This window comes from Vicugna pacos, chromosome 5, assembly GCF_048564905.1.
Source record: "Vicugna pacos chromosome 5, VicPac4, whole genome shotgun sequence".
Taxonomy (NCBI): domain Eukaryota; kingdom Metazoa; phylum Chordata; class Mammalia; order Artiodactyla; family Camelidae; genus Vicugna; species Vicugna pacos.
The window spans coordinates 75,834,300-75,858,440 of record NC_132991.1 but is presented as its reverse complement, the minus strand read 5'-3'; the positions used below and the strand labels follow the sequence as shown (position 1 = coordinate 75,858,440).

Below are 24,141 nucleotides of genomic sequence, written 5' to 3'. Positions count from 1 at the left end.
CCACTTTCTTTTCACCTTATTCTCAAACATCTTGTATAGGTAATAAATCTCATTTCTTATTTCTTGTACATGTGATTTATTTTACAAAAGTAAATAAAAAATATTTTATATTTTTCTTTTCTTCTTACATGAAAGGTAACGTGCTACAGATTCTGTATTGCTGTTTCTCCTTCCCACTTTTGTTTTCATTTATCAGTATGTTCTTGTGATAACTTTATATCAGTTTATAGAGCTGTCCTATTTTACACTACATAGCATAGTCTTTTGTGAATATATCTTGATTCATTACTCCTCCACATACGGGCATTTACCTGAATTTCCAATATTATGCAGTATTTTGCAATTATAAACAAGGTTATAAGTCTGCATAATTTCTCCTTATGAAATTTTTATTGTTGGAAGTATATCTTCAGGATAGACTCTTACAAATGGGATTTCTGGGTCCAACGTTAAATTCATATGAGGTTTGTTTGGTATTGCTAAATTCTTCTCCAGAGCAGTTTTGCCAGTTTGCACTTCCGCTAGCAATGTGTGAAGGTTATTCTTTTTTTTAATCTAATTTCATTGACTAATACCTCTAGAATACGTTGAACAGTAGCAGAGATAGTAGTTCACCTTTTTTTATTTTAGTGAAAATGTCTCTAATATTCTATGAGTGTAAGATATTAACTAGCAATAAAATTCCCTCAATTTTTTTTATTTTTGTATTTAAAAAATATCAGGAATGTTTGTTAAAATATTTTTGAAATAATTTAAGCAGCTATGGCAATACATATTTGCTTTTTCCCCTCTTAGATTCATTAATATGTTATATAATACTAATGGATTTCCTAAGATTGATTCAACTTTCAGTTATTGGATTTAATCTCACTTGATCATTCTGTGCTGTTTAATTAATGTGCCATTGTGTTTTCTTTATGTGTATTCTATTTAATATTTTTGCATCATTTATTCACCATATTGCTTTATAGTTTTCTTTTTTAAATTATTTGTATCATATTTAAGAGTCATTGTTTTCCTTATTTTATTAAAAAATTAGGACATTTTTATATTTAAAAATATTTTAGAACAATTTATAGATTATTAGTATTATATGCTATCAAAAGTATTACATGCTCTTGAATTTCCCAAGATAACCATCTAAACCTAGTGCTCTTTTCTGAGGTAAGTTATATGGAAATACTTGTACTTACTTAACTTTTAATTTCCTCCTATGTTTCCTTGACTTGTCCCAAGCTGACCCATTTATCTGAGTTGGTGTTCTTTGCTTGACTAATATTTACTTGTTACTTAATGTCTAATTCAACTATTACTTGCTTTGTAATGCTTCCTCTGATATTCCCTTTTCTTCCTATGAGCTGATTTTCCTCTTTATGCTACGTTAGCATATATTATGATCCTAATGTACTTAAGCTTTTGCAGTTTTTTCACCCTTATTGAATAGACTGTTAGCTCTATAATGTATTGTTTTTGTTTTTCTTATAGCCAATATAGTGTCTGCTACATAGTTGGTCCTGAATAATTACCATTTGAACAGAACTGAACTAAATATTTTTAGAAAACAAATTCTTCATAACAACCACTGCATATTTTAAAAAGAAAGATGATCATTTAGGTATATTCATTCAAATAAAGTATATGCTCACATTTAATGATAAATGGGAAAAATCAAGTTTACATATTTAGATAAATTCCAGCCAAATTTGAAGAATCTTTGGGGATCTTCTGACTTTAAATATTGTTATGTAGCAAAAATGAAGTTCACTAATACTTGGTGGAAGAGCACCCTAAAGATATCGCTATTACTGTTGCAATGGAGATAAATTGTGTGTTTTTAAGCATTGTAGAGATAAAAACCTAAATTTGAAAATATAAGGACAAAATGAAAAGTTGCATGTTTAGCAATTTGAATTTATAAGCACAGGTTTGTATTAGAGCTGTCATGGGCAATGTTGTGTAATGGTCATGGAAATTAGAAACAAGCATTTCTTTTAAAATAATTTTAATGATTCTTGAAGTAGACTGAACAGACCCACCAAAGATGTTCATATCTGAATCCTCAGAATCTGTAAATATGCTAACTTATATGGCAAAAGGAACTTTACAGATATGATTAAGTTAAGGATCTTGAGTTAGAGATATTATGTCATGTAAGCCTGATGTAATTACAAGGGTCTTTTTAAAAGGGAGGCAAGAGGTCAGAAAGGAGAAAAGATACTACCATGCTGGCTTTGAAGACTGAGGAAGAGTTATGAGCCAAGGAATATAGATAGACTTTAGGAGCTAAAAAAGGCAAGGAAATGGATGTCCCACTAAAGCCTAGTATACACCTGTAGGGACCCACTTTAGACTTCTGACTTACAAAACTATAACATAATAAAGTTTTGTTGTTTTAAGTCGTCGCATTGTGGAAATTCATTACGGCAGTAATAGGAAACTACTGTAATTCTCCTGAATGGAAACCAAGTACTTTGCCAATATATTTACATTTAGTTTTAAAAATTCTGTTGTATAGTTAGGAAAACCAAAGGACTTGGTTTACAAAGAGAGTGAATATATGCTACAAATAAAATGGTATAATTATTTTTATACATCTGTTTTTTTCTGAGGGAATTAACCAGTAATTCACCTGAAGTTTTCTTTAACTTTACCCAAAAAGGATTCTGGAAATTATAGCTGCTAGAATTTTGCAATGAAACAGTGAAGGGTTCCAGTTATAGTAAGTTTGAGCAGGACAAATCCTGAGTTCAGTCCTCATTTGTTAGTAGGAAAACAAACAAAATCCTTTATTTGTCATTCTTTTATATATAGAGAGTTTTAAAACTATACCTATACTTTTTAACATCCAGACTCTTAGAACTTCAGTTTTTATATTTTTGACTGTCAAAACTCCCCTCAAAGCTAATATATACAGTAGAACAACATGGTTCACAAACTATAACTCTTCAGCAGTTATTTCCTTAGTAGAGCTGATTTAGACATATCCCTGAATCTTAAAGAATCTTAAATAAGTTAATAGTTATTTAAACTGATATACCCAGTTTACAGTAAAATAATAGAGATATACTTAAAAAATTTGGTTTCTAGGATCAATGTGATTAAGTTTAGTTAGAATCATAGCTGTGCTGCTTTTATTATAATATTATTTTAAATTGTGATATTGCTTATATATCTAGGCATCACACATACAAATATTTTCCATGTCACTTACTTTGACAAAACTTCAAAGCAAGTGCAGAAACATCTTTAAAGATTCCCCAGCGGCGCAATTAGCACTTCCAAATCTTCTTCTAATTAATCACTAGGAACACTTGACTAATTTGGATTTAACTCCTAATTCAAAAGTTTTCTGAGAACTATAATACAACTTTAATTTTTTAAGTAGTCACTCCTTAGATACATATAGTTCAATATTACTGAAATTATTTTTGAAGAGGTGAATTCAAATGGACATTTTACCTGGTAAAATTTTAACAGCTGTTAGAGCTGTTTTGGCTGTATCAATATCCTCTTTCTCTGGAGTCATTTTAAAAACTCAGTTTAAAAATTAATATTAATCACACATTTTTTAAGGATATAAAAAACATATTAATTGATATTTGATATATTTTCTTTCAGAAGGGTTGTGGGAAAATGTCCAAAATTTAGCTATATTTTAACCAAAGCTATAGTGCCACTTAAAATGCATGTTAAAACGTGTAAGTTAAGTCTGTGGTGATTAGTAGCATTAATTTGCATTTCAAAATAAGTTGTAAGTTAATTTGTATGAAACAAAATTGCAGAAACAATCACCTGCATGAAATACTTTAAGAATGGCATAGGAAAACACTGTAATTACTGTGAATTAGAGTAACTACTATCATACTTAAAAATCACTGCAAATATAAAAACCAATAAAATGATTGTTATTTATGGTTGGAATCCACATTGTTTATTGAACTTTATATAGCTATACTATTTTACAGAGATTTAAAACTAGTTATAGGAATAGTTCTACTTTGTATACAAGGGATGAAATGTTTTGAGCTGGTTATATAAAACGATAATCAAGCAATAGACATTTATTTACATTCCTTCACATTTAGCCCTATGTTATAAGTAGGGTTATAGAGTGATACATGGTTTTCAGAATCAATCAGTCACTTAATTTTGCCACTTAATAGCTCTTTTACCTTGAATATAACATTTATTCTTTCTGGGATTTGTAGTCTTTATATGTGAAATAAAGCTCTTTTTGCTTTGTTTTCAGGATAAAATTCAATACAATATCATATATAAAAGCATCTACCACTTATGGCATATGGCATTAACTCAATAAGTATTTGCTTCTTTTTTCTCATGTTTAAATCATCTTTTTACTAGGAAGAGGCTACTATTACAAAGTAAATAGAGTGCTATTATTTATAAAATAATGTCAATATTAAGTAAAATGAACTAAAAAATGATTGCTATTTCAAGAATAAAGTTACATTTGTAAAATATCTTAAATTTATATCAACAATAACACAAAAAGTCCAGAAAAATCCCATTCTGGTTTCAGTTTATTCAACAAAAGCACCTTACCATTTGCTTTGCTGTGAACAGTTAGTGACACAGTTACAACTATAAATAAAATGCTAGAGGAAATCTTAGATTGTAATGTGAAGGGATAATCCAAACGATTATGTTTAGCATTTTCTTTTTTTAGTTTGTTTTCCTGCAGTGGCTCAACTAAGAACATTCTTTGCTTATTATTACCTTGAGAAGTGGCACAGTGAACAAAGGGAAACTACATTATGAGTAGGAATAAAGCTCCTACCTGTGATATTTATTGAAAAGAAATTCCTGGGGCCTAAGTTTGGGATGGAAAACAAGAGAACATAATGAAGGAGAGGGGCTTGTAGGTAGTGAAAAGAGGTAGCCAGTCCTGCAGGACTTTGCTATACATAATGAAGTGAGCATCACCAGAAACTGTCAACCACTGTTTTGCAAGAACCATTGATCTCCCCAGCCTATGAATTGCATGGATGTCAAGTCAGTGAACATAAACTATCTAGTTTACCTTTCATGAGCATCATACTATACCTTTGCCAAGTGTTCATGAGTTACTGACTTTTCTTTCAGCATCCTTTCCTTCATAAGCACTAAGAAGATTGTCCATTGACTGTTCAATAGGGATGACACTCATGCATGTCTTGTGACTTTGCTCCATCCAGATTCAAATTACCTTATATGGGCAAACTTTACTTCCACCAAACTGCCACCAATACTTTTAAAGTCTCAGAATAATGATAAGAAAGAAAAAGTGGCTAATGGGGTGGTGATGGCATGGGAGGAATGACTCATGAACCTGTCCACATATGGAACTAAATGGGACCAACTCTACATCACTCTCACCCCCACCCATAATGCCAGAATCAATATATTTTATTTCATAATACTTACATATCAAAGGGTAGGAGAGAAAAAAGAATTTTCCCTCTACCCTTCTAAGTTCTTGGCCGAGGGCACCCCTATAATAAAAGATTAACAGGAGAAAAACAGACTTTTACTAACATGCACTTTCTATTTATTTGGGAGATACCGCAGAAAAGGAAGTAATTCCCCACTGTCCAAGCCACCACCTTAAATGCCATCTCAAGCTAAAGACAAAGGAAGATGTTGCCAGGGAGGGAAGCGAGTTATGGGAGGTTACTAGGCAAAGCACAGTAAACAAGGGTGTGTTTGTTACGCAGATTTGAGTCAGTTGCCTTCTCCATTGATAAGATTTTCTAGAAATTTAGTAATTTTCCTCTTCCTGGTACAGAGAGGGAGATGCCCTACAAAAGGAGATTTTCCTTATAAGTATAAATATCTCTTATGAAATAGTAACTTCTACTAGAAACTTCAGAACTTCTGTGTCTGCTGTTTCTTGAAAATGGTATGTTTAGTATTTGTGGACATTTTACTGATGGCCATTCTGACCAGTGTGAGGTGATACCTCAATGTAGTTTTGATTTGCATTTCTCTGATAATTAGCAATATTGAGCATTTTTTCATGTGCTTATTGGCCATTTGTATGTCTTCACTGGAGAAATATTTGTTTAGGTCTTCTGCCCATTTTTGGACAGGGTTGTTTGCATTTTTTATTATTGAGTTGTATCAACCATTTGTATATTCTGGAAATTAAGTACTTGTCTGTTGCATCATTTGTAAATATATTTTCTCATTCCATAGGTTGATTTTTCATTTTATTTATAGTTTCCTATACTGTGCAAAAGCTTGTAAATTTAATTAGGTCCCATTTGTTTATTTTTGCTTTTATTTCTATTAACTTGGTAGACTGCCTTAGGAGAACATTTTAATGATTCATATCAGAATGTTTTGCCTATGTTCTCTTCTAGGAAGTTTATGGTTTCTGGTCTTATATTTAAGTCTTTAAACCATTTTGAGTTTATTTTTATGTATGGTTTTTGGGAGTGTTCTAATTTTATTGCTGGAGAGGATGTGAAGGAAAGGGAATCCTCTGATACTGTTGATGGGAATATAGCTTGGTGCAGTCATTATGGAAAACAGTATGGAGATGACTTACAACCTGAAAATAGACTTACCTTATGATCCAGTAATCCCACTCCTGGGCATATATCCAGAGAAAACGTCAATTTGAAAAGATATATGCACCTCAGTGTTTGTAGCAGCTCTATTTACAATAGCCAAGACATGGAAGCAACCTAAATGTCCATCAACAGATGACTGGATTAAGAAATTGTGATATGTATATGCAATGGAATACTACTCAGCCAGAAAAATAAAATAAAGTCATTGCAGCAACATGGATGGATCTGGAGATCGTCATACTAAGTGAAGTAAGCCAGAAAGAAAAAAAAATACTATATATCACTCATGTGGATAATAAAAGAAAAAAGGAAAAAAAAAACACAAATGAGCTTATTTAGACAGAATAAGACTCACAGACAGAAACAGACTCACATAGAAAACAAACTTGGTTACTAGGGGAAAGGAGGGTGGCTGAGGGATAAACTGGAGTTCGGGATTTACAGATACTAACTACTATATATGGAATAGAAAAGCAACAAGGTCCTACTGTATAGCACAGGGAATTATATTCAATAGTTTGTAATGGCCTATAATGAAAAAATATGAAAAGGAATATATATATATGAATCACTGGGCTATACACCAGAAATTAACACAACATTGTAAACTGACTATACTTTAATTAAGAAAAAAAAAGAAAAAATTACAGTTAGGATAATCCTTATGCCAAAATATGCCAAAGAGATGTATTTTGGAGTGACTAGTTCCATTCTCCTTTAAGAGTCATGTTCAAGATTGGTAAAAATGCTAATTTTTGAGTCCACCATGGCATTGAATCAATGCCACAAAGTAGTCTAGGGAAATGTCCATGTTATCAAATTTCCTCCTTATGTTTTACCACTTCTCAAAAACACGTGCTCACTGCAAAGCTTTATTTTGCTGGAAAAGTTACTAATCTCAATTTCATTCTAATTAGTTACATGACATAAGCGATTCTGTGCATTTATTTCTTTTTCAGTAATATAGGTATTAACTACATCTGAGTATATTAGTGAGGATAGAATGAAAAAAGACACATGCATGTTTCTCTGTATTATAAAATATTTAAAAATACAAAATAACTTTCTATTGCATATGTTAAGTGTGAATAACAATAATCATATCAACATACCTCCCATGAATACATCATATTCTTTGATAACTAGAACACTGACATTTGAAGTTCCCTATTGCAACATCTTCCCTGAATTTTGTATTTCTTTCATTTTTTTGTTTGTTTTGAAACTTTTTGTTTTATCGTATGTCTTCATAAGAATATATAGTTTTTTTTTTTAAGATTTTAAAATAAAATAGTAGATTTTAGTTGTATTATTCTATGTTTTGCTTTTCTCACTTAACGTTACGGTCCTAGTATCCAGTCATGTATTGGATGTCTGTAATTTGCTTATTTTCTTTCTGCATGGTATTTCATTATATAACTTTTCAATTTATTTATTGATTCTCCTGTCTATAGACATTTATTATTTCTAGTTTTTGCTGTTACAAAAATTAAGTTGCTATAAAGTTTATTTAACATGTATTTAAAACCCATGTGCAAGAGTTTTTCTTAGGTTTTAAACTACAGAAAAATTGGAAGGTGATAGGATCAGCACAAGTTCAAAGTTACTAGAGAATGCATTTTCTAAAGTTGTGTCTATTTAGACTACCACTATCATTGTATTGTTGCCCACATAGCTCCTCATCTTATCAACATTTGGTATAATCACACAATAATTTTTGCCAAGCTAATAGGTGCAAAGTGGAATTTGCTGTTTTAAATTTTGCATTTCTTATGCTTGAGAATTGTTTCTTATATTTAACCATTCATAGCTCTTCTGTTTTTGAAATGCTTGCTTATTCTTTTGCCCAATTCTTTGTTACTGGATTGTTCTCCTCTTATTAATTTGTAAGAATTTTTATATGTTCTGGATACTAATTGTTATATTATTGAAAACATCTCCAGTTTGTGGCTTTCTACTTTATGTCTTTATATTTTTATACATTATCTTTCTACTTTATGTCCTATGAATAGAAGTTTATATTCTTACTGTGTGAGTTTATCATTATTTTTAGTTGATGTCTCTTGTGACCTTTATATGAGATTCTTCTTTACACAGATATAATAAAGACATTTTCCTAATTTTCTTCTTATTTTAAAATATACATATTAATCTATTTTATCAATATGTTGTTTAAATTTTTTTCTCTACATCTATGAGTTAAATTACCCAGTATTCTCATTTCTTAGACTGTTCTTATTTGACTTCAGCATCAGTGTTAATCTAGACTCTTAGGATTACTTGGAAAATATTGTTACGTTTTCTGAAAAAAATTTGAATACTACTTAAATTTAAATTTGATGTTTGAGCTGGGCTTTGGCATTTGTGCAGATAAGTTCTATCTTTATTAAAATATAACGGATATTCAAGAAACTGCACATTTTGAAAGAGTACAATTTGATAAGTTCTGGCATACAGATATACCCATGAAATCACCTTCACGATGAAGATTCAAAAAAAAATTATCCTCAAAGCATTTCCTCCTGCCCCCTTGGTATTCACTCTCCACTCCCCTGCCTGTATACAACCACTGATCTGCTTTCTGTCAAAGTAGATTAGTTAGCATTTTTTAGAATTTTCATAAACAGAATAATACATTATAACCATAAATACTCTTTGTCTGACTTATATTAGTTAATATAATTATTGTGAGATACAGCCATGTTATTGAGTATATCATTTATTATCTTTTCTTGCTGAGTAATATTCCATTATATATATTTACCACAATTTGCAGTTAAGTAGCATTTGGTCTCTTTCCAGATTTTGGATAATACAAATAAAGCTGCTATAAACATTCACATGCAAATCTTTATGTGGACATATGGTTTCACTTAATTTTGATAAATACCTATGAATGGAATTTATGGGACATATTTAAGGTATGTTTTTAATGGTTTAAGTGACTGATTAAGTAATTTCCGAAGTGGTTGTAAGATTGTGTATTTCTACTAGCAGTGTGGAACCCATTTTAATAAGTTTCATGCTGACCATATGTATTTGTATCTTACTTTTTTACAATCTAACAATTTTCTCCTTTTAATTGGGGGTGTAATTTGATTTATATTATAGTTTATTTTAAATCTACCATTTTGCTACTTTTTAAAGAGCAGTTGTCCCCTTGTGCTTTTTTTCCCTTTTGGGGGCTTTTTTTTTTTTCTTTGAAGTAAGTATTTTCTATTATTTAATTTTATCACCATTATAGGCTAATTAGTTACACTTCTCTTGTTATGTTTTAGTGGTCATCCTAATGTTTACAATATATACTTTTACTTTATCACAATTTTCCTTCAAATAATACCATGTCCTTTCCCATTTAATGTAACAAACTCACAATGATTTTCAATCCTTACTTCATCATTTTTTGTCATTATTGTCATTAATTTTACTTCTACCTATGTTTTAAACTCGATAATACTTTGCTTTATTTTTACTTTAGTCACTTCTTTTATAGAACTAAAGTAAGAAAAAAGTCTCTGATTTCATTTTTTACTCTTTTTGGCACAGTTAACTTCTTTTCATAGGTACAAATAACCATCTTATATCATCTTCTTTTCTACTTGAAGTACTCTTTTCTTGTAGTAAAATATACATACTATAAAATTTACCATTTTAATCACTTTTAAGTGATATAATTATGTGGCACTAAGTACATTCACATTGTTGTGCACTACTATCCATCACCAGAATTTGTTCTGTTTCCAAACTGAATGTACCAATATTCTGTTGAGAATTTTTGCATCTCTGTTCATCAGTGATATTAGTCTGTCATTTTCTTATTTTGTGGTATTTTCGTCTGGATTTTGTATCTGGGTGATGCTGGCATGTAGAATGAGTTCAGTGATACTCTTTCCTCTGCAAATTTTGGAATATTTTGAGAAGGATAGGTGTTAAATTTTCTTTAAATGTTTGCTAAAATTCACCCATGAGGCCATCTGGTCCTGGACTTCTGTTTGTCAGGAGGTTTTTATTTTAATTACTGTTTCAGTTTTATTACGTAGCGGATCTGCTCATATTTTGTGTTTCTCCATGTTTCACTCTTCGGAAGTTGTATATTTCTAGGAATTTATCAATTTTTTCTAAGTTATCCATTTTATTGGTATGTAATTTTTGATAGTAATTTTTTATGATCCTATGTATTTCTGTAGTGTCAGTTGTAAGTTATTCTCTTCTGTTTCTGATTTTATTGATTTGGGCTAGAGTCTCTCTTTTTTTCTTAATGAGTCTGGTTAAAGGTTTATCAATTTAAAAAAATCTTTTCAAAGAACCAACACTTAGTTTCATTGATCTTTCCTGTAGCTTTTTTAGTCTCTATTATTTCTTCACTGATGTTAATGATTTCTTTCCTTTTACTAACTTTTGGTTTTGTTTGTTTTTCCTTTTCTAGTTCTTTTAGGTATGAGGTTAAATTGTTTATTTCAGATTTTCATTATTTTCTGAGGTAAGTTCTAACTTTTCCTCTTAGAACTGCTTTTTCTGTGTTGCATAGACTTTAGATCATTGTATTTTAGTTTTCATTTGTCTCCAGATTTTTCAAATTTCTTCTTTGATTTCTTCAGTGATCCATTAGTTATGTAGTTGCTTATTGTTTAACCTCTATGTGTTTGTTTTGGGAATTTTTTTTTCTTGTAGTTGATTTCTAGTCTTGTAACATGTGGTCGGAAGAGATGCTGGATATGATTTTTTTAAAAAAAATGTATTGAGACTTGTTTTGTGGTCTAGTGTGTGATCTATCCTGGAGAATGTTCCATGTGCACTTGAAAAGTCTTGCTGTTTTTTGATGGACTATTCTTTATATATATATTAAGTTTATCTGATCATCTCATGTGTCATTTAAGATCAGTGTTTTCTTATTGATTTTCTGATGACCTATCGATGTAAGTGGAGTGTTTAAATCTACTATTATTGTATTACTGTCAATTTCTCTGTTTCTTTTTGTTAATATTTGTTTTACGTATTTAGGTTTTCCTATGTTTTGTGCTTATGTATTTGTAATTGTTATAATTTCTCTTTGGATTTATCCTTTGATCATTATGAAATGTCCTTCTTTGTCTCTTCTTACAGTCTTTGTTTTAAAGTCTATTTTGTCTGATATAAGTATTGGTACATGGCTTTATTTTGTTGCCACTTGCATGGAATACCTTTTTGCATCCTCTCAGTTTTAGTCTATGTGTGTCATTAGGTCTGAAATGAGTCTCTTGTAGGCAGCATATAAGTAGGTCATTTTCCCTTTTTTGTATCCATTCCACCATTCTGTATCATTTGATTGTAGCATTTAGTTCATTCATATTTAAAGTAATTATTGATGGGTATTTACTTGTTGCTGTGATCATTTTTTTGAATCTGAAAATAGTCTTTCATACCTGGAATAAAACCAGCATTTTCTTGATGCACTATTTGCTTTCTCATGTCACTGAATTTAATTTGCAATATTTTGTTTAGGAGTTTTACACCTCTATATATAATAGATTGTTAGGATTTATGTTTCTGCTCATTTATACATTACATTTAGGACACCAAAGTAATGTAGGCATAATAAAATAATTTGTCAAATTTTCTTCTTTTATTCTCATCTTGGAGAATTTGTATATACTTGGTAGTATTTCTTCCTTAATTACATTGTTGAATTTATTGGTGAAGATATCTAGGCATGGAATGGTAAGCATGTGGATTTAAATGCTGATTCAAATTCTTTAATAGTTATAAAAATATTTTAAAATTCTATTTTTTGTGCTAGTGTCAGTATTTTTCTAGGATTTTGCAGTTTTATCTACATTTTCAAATTTCTTATATACAGTTATTAATAATAACTTCATGATATTTTTATTTTTGCATGTCACATGTACATTTTGTGTGATACTTCTAATCAATATATATGAGAAAAAGTGAGATGTCTTTTCTAATGATAATAAAAACTTAGTACTTTTATATGATTTTTCAAAGTGTTTTAATTTTCTGGCATCCAAAGTATTTTCTCTTATTGTTGAAAACAGCAGGAGTCTGGAGTGTTAATGAAAAAGTTTATGGAAGTTATAAAATATCATTTGTAGTATGTCATTTAATTAGCATAAACTAAAGTATTATATCATTTGTCAATACATACTTTTTGAAAAATCAATCTGAAGTTCTCAAATATGAGAGTGTAACAGAAAGAAGGCAGAAATTAGGCCTCACAAACTCTTTGTTGAAGTGCATTTATTTTGATCATTAGTGTTGGCACAGTGTTTCCATGATCAGCCAATTTAGTATTACTTCTAATGATGTTATAATGTAAATTCAAAAATAATTATATGCTAATTTTAAATAAGTTGTTACTTATAAGTGAAAAGTAAAGTAGCATAAAATGAAATAATTTTCATTAGCAATAGAGATGAGCTAGATAACCTCACAAATAAAGTATATTGAATCTTAGAATGCCTATAATGACTAACATTTAAATCCTATGTAATGGGTCATTGTGTTGTTATTATTTCTTAGTAGTAATAAAATACTCTCTTGGTTCTGAAGTAATGTCAATATTGGGTTGGTTGACAGTAAACTTTGCATTTATGTCACTTATTGAAGAAAGAATCTTCTTGTTTATTTTAAAATCTCTAAGAGATATTGTGGATATATACTCTTATATTTGAGATAAGTAAAGTTTGAATTGTCTCAGATAAAGGAAGATCCTACCTTAAATTTTGGCAATGTACAGGCTGTCCTAAGCCTCTTAGATGTATAGATATAGATATAGATATATAGATGTATAGATATAGGTATATATACATATACATAGACATAGACACACAGACACACACTTAAGTTAACATTTATTAATCTCCATCTTCTTCTGAGGTCTTTTGAGAGCCTTGAGTGTTTCAATAATCTGAACAGATAATTTAGACAATACCAAATGCCACATGACGAATTTAAGAGGTTAAGAAACAGAAATGGTTTAATTCTCCATATTCCACTACCTAAATTGTATTTGCTTATTCCTTTCTTGGTACTTGCTAAGGATCCTAGTCTATTATTTTATTTTTGGTATTGCCCGTATTAACAGTTAAGTAACACATTTTGGATATCTTTGAAGGAAAGGATATATTTTAAAAAATACTGTAACTCCTTTTAAATTGACCCTGGCATGCTACTGGTCAAGTTGGAGGTTTCACTGCACGTTTTCCTCAAATTAATATAAAACAGTGGTTCCCAAATCTCTCAAGTCATGGCACCTTTAGAGTCTCGATATTTTTTCCTGAAAATCAAATAAAAACAAAACAAAAGGCTAACAATTCTGTTTATTAAGTAGTTCAATCCAAACAAGCTAATGGTTGTAATTTGCACGATGTCCAATAGGTGTCACTGTTTTCCTCGGAATTTTTATATATCCCACAGTGCCCCTGTTAATTCATTGTGATGCTCTAGTGTACTTTGGCACAAAATCTGAGAACTGCAGTTTTAAAAGTCATATACTGAACAGGGATTCTTTTTGAATTATTTGGTCCCTAGATAGCATCTTTTTTTCCCAGTAGGCAGCAACCTCTTTGCCCTATGCCGTAACCTGTGTCTGCAGTTTCCTCCGTTTAGGGTGAATAAATGATTTTTAATGTATATAATGGCTAAGAAGTTGGTAATGATGACTTCAATCATGGTTATTTTTAACTACTTACGTTTAATAGAAAAATAAAAATACTTCAAAAAGGTCAGTGGTTTTAGGGTAATTAGCAGAGAATAATAAAATGATTTGATAGGGCCATACAGTTTTGTCTAACTATGAGTAGGGCTTTAAATCTGGCTGCAGAATGTGGCTGTTGCAATCCAGTCTTTATGTAGCTTCCCTGCTGAAGATTTAATTTGTTTGGTCTCTTGAGAAACACATTTGGCATTGTAATATGTTTTGCTTCCAGGTTCTATCTCCAACAATGATTTGAAAAAATTGTGCATGAATTTATTTCCAAGGAAAACTATTTTTCTTTTAGGGAATGATCTATATTCATTTTACAGAGGTAGAGAGTAAAACAATAATCAAATGTAGTTATTCAGCAAGTGAGGACATCATAGATCTTATACATGTGGTCATTTCATATGTAATTTTATTAATCACTATCCTTATGAGACAAGAAATTTGAGGAACCTTAACTAGGAAATAAAATGTGAGGATTTATATCAAAGAAATGTTTAACTATCTTATCCATTGTTAAGTATCTACATGGTGAATCATTGGAAAATATTAAAAAAATGTTTGGGAATACACTAAATCAGGAATAGTTTTTCTCTTGATTTTTGTCTGGTTTCCACAGGCAACTTACCGTAGTCTCTTTGTGATTTTCATTTCTTGTTAAAATATATATAATTAATTAACTAAGTAGATTCATAGAGCTGAATGATACAATTGTGTTAAGAGATGCATTGGGACTCCATGTGACCTTATCAAGTGTGGTGAGTCATTCATTAATTCAGATAATAGAGCTTATTATAATAATCTTTTGCTATGATAATACTGAGCATAACCACTTATTCATATTTGCATATTGAGATAATATCATTTCATTAATTTTTGTACTGAACCTTAATCTTTGTAAGAGTAATTCTGAAAGCTTTAGGTGGCACTTATTTCAACTATGTATTTGTGTTCTATCTTCATACACACTTCACTAATTTATATACAGTTGAAACTTTCAATTGTAATATGCTCCTGCAGCAAGTCAACTAATTTAGACACTATTAAACATATTAGGTAATTTATGTAAATGCCCAGCACAGTGCTTAGTATGCATAAAACATTCAAATCTGCCAAGTTCCTTTCCTGTCTTAATTTTTAATAGTTTTACATTCACCATTTTTTGTGTAACTGTTCTCACTTCTGTTTCAATCCTCGCAATCTGTTTTTCAGATAGCAACCAGAAGAAAGTTTCTAAACATAAACCAGATCATGTTACCCCACCCATCAAAATCTTTCAGTACTTTCCATCACAGTTAGAATGAAAGGAAAACAATTCACTCAAGAGCCTATAAAGCCTTCCATAATCTAGCCCAGTTTATCCCTACAATTTCATGTACTCTCCCCAGCAGCCCCTTCCTTACTCCTCTCTAACCTCAGTGGCCTTTTTTGTAAGGTAAAGTCACATGACATATTCTATTGAGATATCATAAGCATTTTGTAAGCTCTCAAGATGGACGCATTGTGGACAAGGAAGGCAAATGCATATCGAGTGTGAAGTTTTTTTTTTTTCTGGAAAGGAATAATCACTATTTCCTCCATTGCAGAAGTGGTCATATTTAATTGACCTGTCACCAAGTGACTGAATGGACTTCCCAAGAAATAATGTTAGATGGAAGATTCTGCAACAGTCTCTACTGTTGTCAGATTGGGCATTTAGCAGTGGTAGCAACTAGATTAGCGTTGGTGAGGACAGAGTCATCCATGCATAGTCTGTGATGACCACTTTGGTCATGAACTCATTATGAAAACACTGGAATAATCAACCTGTCTACCTTGTTGAAAAGATCTCCCATGGAAATGGATTCTCTTTGATGGAGGTAAACATTAGTTACACATATCTGCTTGCTTTGCATCCATTTCCATTTGATCAACCACAACCTCTCTCCCAGACTGTCTTAGCCCTGATTTATCAGTCTTTTTTATTTGAGACCTCTGACCAGTGAGCTAAGTCACTGGCACAATCAAGAAAACAATATATATACATATCTGTACCTCTTGCTACTTCTCCTTCCATGCGAAGTGACTAGTGAGTTCACTATTCACCGCTCTGCCAGTTGGGAGGAATTACTGCTGACTCTAGGGCCAAACCTGAGCGGAGCTGAAATGTGGCAGAGGTCTGTTTTGAGCTTCCATCAACATTTTGGGCTGTCTCATTTGTTGACCAGATCAACTCCTTTTCTCCTTTGACATTGCATATTAGGAACTTACCATAGCACATTTCACCTTCTAACATCATATATTATTTGCTTATTTTTATTTATTGCTTTTCTCCTTCCAGTAAAATGTATTAAGGGTATTTGGTTTGTTGTTGTTGTTGTTGTTTTTGTTATTATTTTTAACTGATGGGTTTTCCTTGCCTAAAAAGTACTTGGGTTATAGCATGTGTTTAATAAATGTTTGTTAAAATAATGGAGGAATATATGGACTCTGATTCATCCCACAGCTTCATTTTCTTCATAGCATTTATCACTTCATAACTATTATAGTTTTTCTCTGTCTTCCCTCCTCCACTAAAATGTAAAATACACAAAAACTTGTTTACTTTGTTGGTTCTTAAAAATTCATTATTTTTAAAATTAAAGTATAGTCAGTTACAATGTGTCAGTTTCTGGTGTACAGAAAAATTTGTTTGCTTTGTTAAATCATTATCCCCAGCACTTATAAAAGTGCTTAGTTAAACAAATCTTCGTTAAATTAGTTAGCAAATAAACCATGCTTTTCTTATTCCCTGACTGTATCACCAAGTAATACTTACACAGCACATGGTATATGATAGATGTTCATTGAAAACTTTGTGATACAAAATGAATGCATCAATTCTAAGTAGCATCTGGACTGAAAGTAGCCACTCTCAGTACTGTTTTGGACTTCCAGCAGATAGAATTGAACTGAACCTAAAATGATGACTTTGGCTCCTTAAATTTGTTTCTCGAGTAGGTGCAAAGGAAAATTTCAATCATTTATCAGCCTGAAAGATTGGAAAGGCTCATTTCCTTTATTTACACACAGCTTTTCTTTCTTTCTCTTTTTTTTAACATTTTTTTATTATTTTACAAAGACTAGGAATAGACTTACCATACGACCCAGTCATTCCGCTCCTGGGCATGTTTCCAGAAGGAACCCTGCTTCAGAAAGACACCTGCACCCCAATGTTCATAGCAGCACTATTTACAATAGCCAAGACATGGAAACAGCCTAAATGTCTGTCAACAGATGACTGTATAAAGAAGGTGTGGTATATTTATACAATGGAATACTATTCAGACATAAAAAAGACAGCATAACAATATTTGCAGCTTTTATTTCTAATCCTATCAATTTATTATTTGTGTTCTTACGATTCTTATTACTTTATTTTTTTTTGAAAAAAAAAATGAAATCAACATCTTATGAAATGACCCAGGAGGATAGGAGGCTCCTTAGTTTACCCCACAGTTCGAAATAATTAAGTTCTTAGAGGAGACATTTTAAAAACATTGTATATTTTATTATATGCATATCTTGAAGAGAAAATCTGGCAAGAGGGTGGCCATAGACAGTTTTTCCTGTCATTACTTGGAAGATGGATAGGGAGTTAATTTTCATTTTAGACAAATTATATTGAGATTTTGAATCCATCCTCTCCAAGTTTGGTTTGAAGGAATCTAATCTCATGGTATCATTTGAGGACAGCTCTATGAATATTTGCGACAAATGAATCTTTTATTTGCCTTGAAAATTATGATTCAGTTTGATGAAATGAGAAAATTTCTGGATGATGTTTAATCACTACTGTCATGTAAGAGCTTAGCTGTCAGCAGGATGCTGCGACACCTAGAGTTAGTCACTTCAGCTGAGAGAGGATCCACACAGTTTCTAATAGCTTGTGAAGCTGTAACTTGATATTCTGGCTCATTTAATAGATTTGTTGTCTTTCGTGTTCTATCTGCTTTTATATATTTGAAACTAGCCTAAATAATATTTTGAATATCTTAAGCTACTTTATTCTTTATACTACCATGTTTTAAAAAGTGAATGCAGAAATATATTGCCAAAATTTTAAAAGGCCTTAACTATTGATTAACATGAACATAATTTTAAACATAAAGCTTAACGAGATATTTGTTAAATCAATCAACATGTGATTTGCAGATGCTGTATGCCCAGGCTTGTCCTGGGTACTGTGACATTATCAGTAATCTATAGTTCATGTCCTCTACCCCTGAGGAATTTTCTCCCTAGACGGGGAGAGAAAACTAACAGGAGGGAAGAAACTGTGTTGCAATACTGGGTAGTGCATGGGACATACTTACTTGTGAATGTGTGAGCCAGAGACTAAGGTCTGTAGCACTGACTTTAAGTGTAGTGATTAGATGAAGGAATTTATTTTACTTTTTCCTCTTTATTTTCCAGGAACTTTTTGATATCCTTTCATTCCATTTTTCAAATTGCATTCTAACTAGTACATTGTTCCTTAGCAAAATTTAGATTTTAATCCAATTGGTCATAAATTGCTTTCAAATTAAATGTCATTCTTTTACATTTTTTTCTACTCAATATTTTTCAATATTTTGACAAAAATTTAGAAAATATTCCTATTAACTTTGTACACACCACATAAAAGTGTGATTTTTACATTTGATAACAAATGTTATTGTAACAATGGCAGGCAGTTTGCAGAGATTTAAGTCACAAGTACAAATTTAACAGCTGTAAGGGTAAGTTCTGTAGTTGTTTACAAAATAGCAACTTTACATGTAAATAAAGGAGAACTTTTCTTAAAGATAGCACTGTGAAAAAGAATTAAACCTTATGACTTAATTCAATCTTAGATGATATATTGTGGCCAAGAAAAAGATGTTATGCAAATTGAAATAAAATATTTAGAATAATGAGGAGGAGAACTCCCCTCCAGATATGTTAAGCCATAAGTCTTAAGTTTGAGTACGAACACTCTACTTTCAAAAAAACATAGTAAATAGGACTATTTTTACAGGGACTTAATACTGTATCACAAAATGAATGGTTGAGAGAAATATTGGTATACAGCTTGGACAAGATAAAATTACAGAGGACTCAGTATTGAACTAGGATTTCGGACCATATCAGAGCAGGAAATGTTCAAAGGATGAGCCGAATGAGAAAAAATGATGGGAGTGGTCCCTAGGGGTTTTCAAGAACAAGGCACAACCAAATGCTAGATCTATTGTAGAAGAGATTTAAACAATGTTTAATTAGTTGAAATAAATGTCCTTAGATACTTTCCAATTATGAAATTCAGTGATTCTATCATGCCTTTAATATATGTCTCTTTAATTAACCCCATCACAATTCTTATATCAAAATTTCATTGATTTTTTATATTTAATTTACTTTTTATTATTTTAGCATAACATCATCAAACTGTTTTTTTAAAAACTGTGGTTTCATGGTATAATATTAATACAGTCTATTAATATATGCATTATATGCATTAATGCACATGATGAAAATTTAATTACTTTTAAAATTTAACTTCCAATCTTTCTTTACCTTAACACTTGAGACAGTCTAGATTTTCTAATCACAGATTTTTAAACCGACAATTTAAATTCTTTCTTTTCTTAGCCTATTTTTTCTCCCCACACCCTTTGACTTCATATTCAACTACCCTGTAAGACCCATATTAAATTACATAATTTCCAGAAAACCTCTGGTGATACTGACTGGCACTACATGAATTTTTTGTTTGTCTGTTTCTGAATTTCTACCATACTTACTGAAGCATCAGTATCTCCTTTTTACTTTCATGTGAGGACCCATAAAGAAAGAAATATCCTGTAAGAAAAGAAATAAATAATAAATTTCTCCTGAACAGATGCTACTGACAAACCTGGGAATGACTGTAACTTCAAAATAATCTATAGAAGGGCTCTACCTGCCACTGGAGCGGCTTCTGCTGGAAATCAGTGATTATAGATGTTTCCAGGGTCCGATCACAGTCCATCCTAGTTCCTTCAGACATTCCACCTTGAGACAATTGATTCTCAATGAATAATGATCAATTGCTTTCACCAAAGGTTTGAGAAATGATGCCCTAACTTACATGAAAGGGAACTATATCATGTCTGCTTTGATAAAATAGCCGTACCTGGCTGCAGTATGGTCACCACTACTGAAGAATCTTTGACAAATTTATAGCTTATTTCAAGCACTTGTGCCTGCAAATTCACTGCAGAAAGAAGATCATTTAGTGTCATTTGATATCATCCCAGTTATATTAAACTACTCTTACTTCTGCAGAATATTTTCAGTCTATAGAAATGAAGAAAGAGAAGATAGATTCAGATTTTGGTCAGCTATGGTTGTCCAGTGCTACCCCAGACCAGATTTCTAAAGTTGCAGGCCTTTCTCTTTTCAAATATAAATTAAAGGATTTAGTTACATGTGTAGTCATATTGTATCAATTGCCAGAAATGACCACAAATTTCATTGGCATGCAGAATAAGTATTTACTTCTCATTTATCTGTGGTCAGCCGAAACATCTCAGCTTTAATGCAGTTAGATGGCTCTATTTCAAGGTATAGATCCAGCTGAGCTTGGCTAGCGAGGCTTGGCTCCACCTAAGTTCATTATGCCTAAAGGAATTGCAGCTATCCCAGGGTAGCTTTTCATATGATGGTGACAAAAGAGCATGATTGAAACATCAAATGTTTCTTAAGGAAGTGTTAGACTCAAAACTGGCATGCTGTCACTTCCACCAACATGCTTTTGTTCATAGAGGTCCAACTAGCAACAAAGTATAGGGACAGGGATGTATTCTCCAACTTTAGTGGGAGGAACAGTAAAATGTCTGTATATCTTTTTATGAAATTTAAATATTCTTTTCATAGAGGGATGCAATACAAAGATAACTGGATAGAAGAAAATCAGAACCCTATTACCAATAGCTCCAAGACTTCCTGGCAGGGCCCTATATAGAAGGTTGCATCTGAAGATACGATGACAGCAAGCTGGAGCCACAGGGGACAGTTTATGTATAGCAATCTGGGTGGGTTCAGCGAGGTTTTCCAGGCTCCCTATGGGTTGGCTAATTTGAATGATTTCTCAGGCCCCACAGCATAGGAACTCTCCATAGGTGTCTGATACTTGACCCTGAGGCAGTTAGGGCAGGTGCGTAGTGGCCTGGACTGTGAGAACCCAGTGATGGAAGTGGGTGCAGTGTGAATTTAATCTACTTCTCAAAAAAGAACTGATTGATCTCTAGACCTGGCCTCAAAACTCTATCAAAACAGCTATTAAATAAACAAAAATGCTTATATTGACCCCCTTGATGTCTTGACTTAAATTTTGAGCCTGATTATTTTAGATAATTTGAGTGGCCATAAAGCAGAGAACAAGTTGTCCAAATCAGTGTACAAGTTGTCCTAAACAGTGTAGAAAACTTTTTATTATGAGAGTAAAAAGGAGAAAAAACAAGTAGAAGTATGAATTCTTGTAAGCCAGCCCATAAGCTTGTCTTATTATATGGCATTAGCCAAGAAAACAATCTGAAATTTGTGAGGTCTCTAACAGTATCTTGGGGAGGTTGTAAAGCGTTTTAAAAGAATGAGTTGTATGTTTCATGACAATATTATCTTGCTATATTCCTTGGGTCAAGGAGGGGTACAGCAGTTACATTGTTCATATGAACTGATACTTCAGTAAGGTATACATTAAAGTTAATGGTATTTGTTGGTAACAAAGGAAGGAGGTAGCTGTGGTCATGGTTAGAGACTCCAGGAGAGAAGATGGTCCTGGTGGCAAGTTGGAGGGAGGAGGGTGGAAGGCAGTGGGGAATGGGAGCATAGACCAGTATGAGCCAGTTGCCCCCTGAGCAAAGCAATAATCTTCATTAAGTTTTAGAATGGCACAGGTGGTAGTAACCTCTACAAGAATTTCCTTAAGACATAGGAATGTAAAATTATATGTTTCAGCAGAGAACCAGGAGTGTTTATGGTGGAGAGACTTATCCAACTTTAAATATAGGAAAGGGCAATGGGAGGATTTTTAAAAGTTGATATTACATATGAGTTGGCCAAGGGGCCTTGGATTAAGAAAGATGAAGTTCTGGGACAAGATACAGACCTATTTAGGAGTCCATGTGTCATTTTCTAAGTTAAACAGAAGTTCTTTGAAGAACCCATTAAGTCTCTCAGTTAAATCAGCTGCCTGGGACCTATCTGGGAGATAAAATTTCCAACAAATGACTTTTAAAGTAGCCTATTGTGTATTTTTAGAAATGAAATGGGTGCCTTGGTCAGCATCAGTAGTGACTCATACTCCAAAAAGGTCCAACAGAGGCCCTGCATTGTGGCCTTATTATACATAGGCATATGTAACTTTGATTTATATTTTGGGTATCTGTGAAGCAAGAGATTCTCATAGTTCTTTACCGTAAGAGAAAAAAACTCTTAGGCAATGACACAGAAATTTGTACAAATGTGCAGATGGTACCAGTGTTAATATGACTGCCTGAAGTTTGGCCAAGTATACTGACTCGTTGGTGCCATTCTTTATCAGGGACATCCTAGTTTAGGATAGGAAAGTGGTAACATTCCACTGTGTTCCATCTTTGATGATGCTGGCAGTCCTATCTGTATACTTTATGAACTTCACTGCTATTCACTCAATCAAAAGGGGCTTCCCAGCAGACATCAAGGTTAAAGTTCAGCCTGCCCAACAGAGGGCAGTTCTGTCCCAAGCCATTGTCAAGGTGGTCTGGAACCAATTAGTAAGCCAAGAGCAGTCCCTCTCACAAAGCTATCAAAGAGTTAGTGGTAATGGCAATGCCATTCTGCTCATATACCAATTGTTTTATAAGACAGAAAAATTCTTTTGCAGGAAGAACAAAGACACTGAATAGATGAAAGGCAGACCTTTGTTACAACTCTGAACAAAAGAAGGCTGCCAGGCAAGGCCTCATAGGGGTTCTACCTCCAGACTGAGTAATAGGAAGATGAAACTGTAGGAGGCAGCTTATGTACAACAAGTGGGGTAACTTTAGATAGGTTTCCAGGACTCCCTGTGGATTGGCTGATTTGAATAATTTCCTGGACTCTAGGGCATAAGGGTGGTCCCTAATTGTCTGATAGCTGGGCCTAGGGTCTTTAGGGCTCTTAGTGTGAGAGCACAAAAGGAAAGTAGTTACAGTTGTTCAAGAAGGGGAACAGACTGGTCCTAGTCAAAAACCACAAAATTTAGTCATGACAGCTTTAAAAAAAAAAACTTTATTACATAGGGGTAGAAGTGTTAAATACGGATGACATTACATCTCAGTTTATTCATATATAATACATTATAATCTAGGTTGAATTGTGTGTGTGTATGTGTGAAATTCATCATTTATTGAATAGCTACTATGTAACAAGAACTATGTGAGATACATAAACAATAAGGATTTAGTGTATAACACAGGGAACAATATTCAATGTCTTATAATAACCTATAATGGAAAAGAATCAGAAAAAAATATGTGGAGATGTATATATATGAATCACTTTGCTGTACACTTGAAACTAACACTATATTATGTCAACCATACTTCCAAAACATTAATTAATTAAAGTAATTTTAATTAATTAATTACTTCTTTTACTAGGCTACATTAAAATTCTTTGGCTTTATGTGGGACACTTGAACAGACAATGCACACTCCACAATTCTCTGTAGTTTTTCTGAGGCTTTGTCAGAGCTGTATCTCAGTGTGACTTCCATCTTAGCCTGATACTGCTTTCTGATATCTCTCTTAAAATGTGAGGATCCCTAATAAGCCTCATAAATCCCAAATGCCTCTGCTTTTGAAGAGCACAATCTATGGAAGATAT

General features: G+C 32.3%; 1 long non-coding RNA gene across 1 annotated transcript in view; it reads left to right on the top strand.

The window, feature by feature from the left end:
• Nucleotides 1–24,141, top strand: part of LOC140696659 (uncharacterized) — a 154,376-nt gene that overhangs the window by 115,303 nt on the left and 14,932 nt on the right. The window lies entirely within an intron of this gene.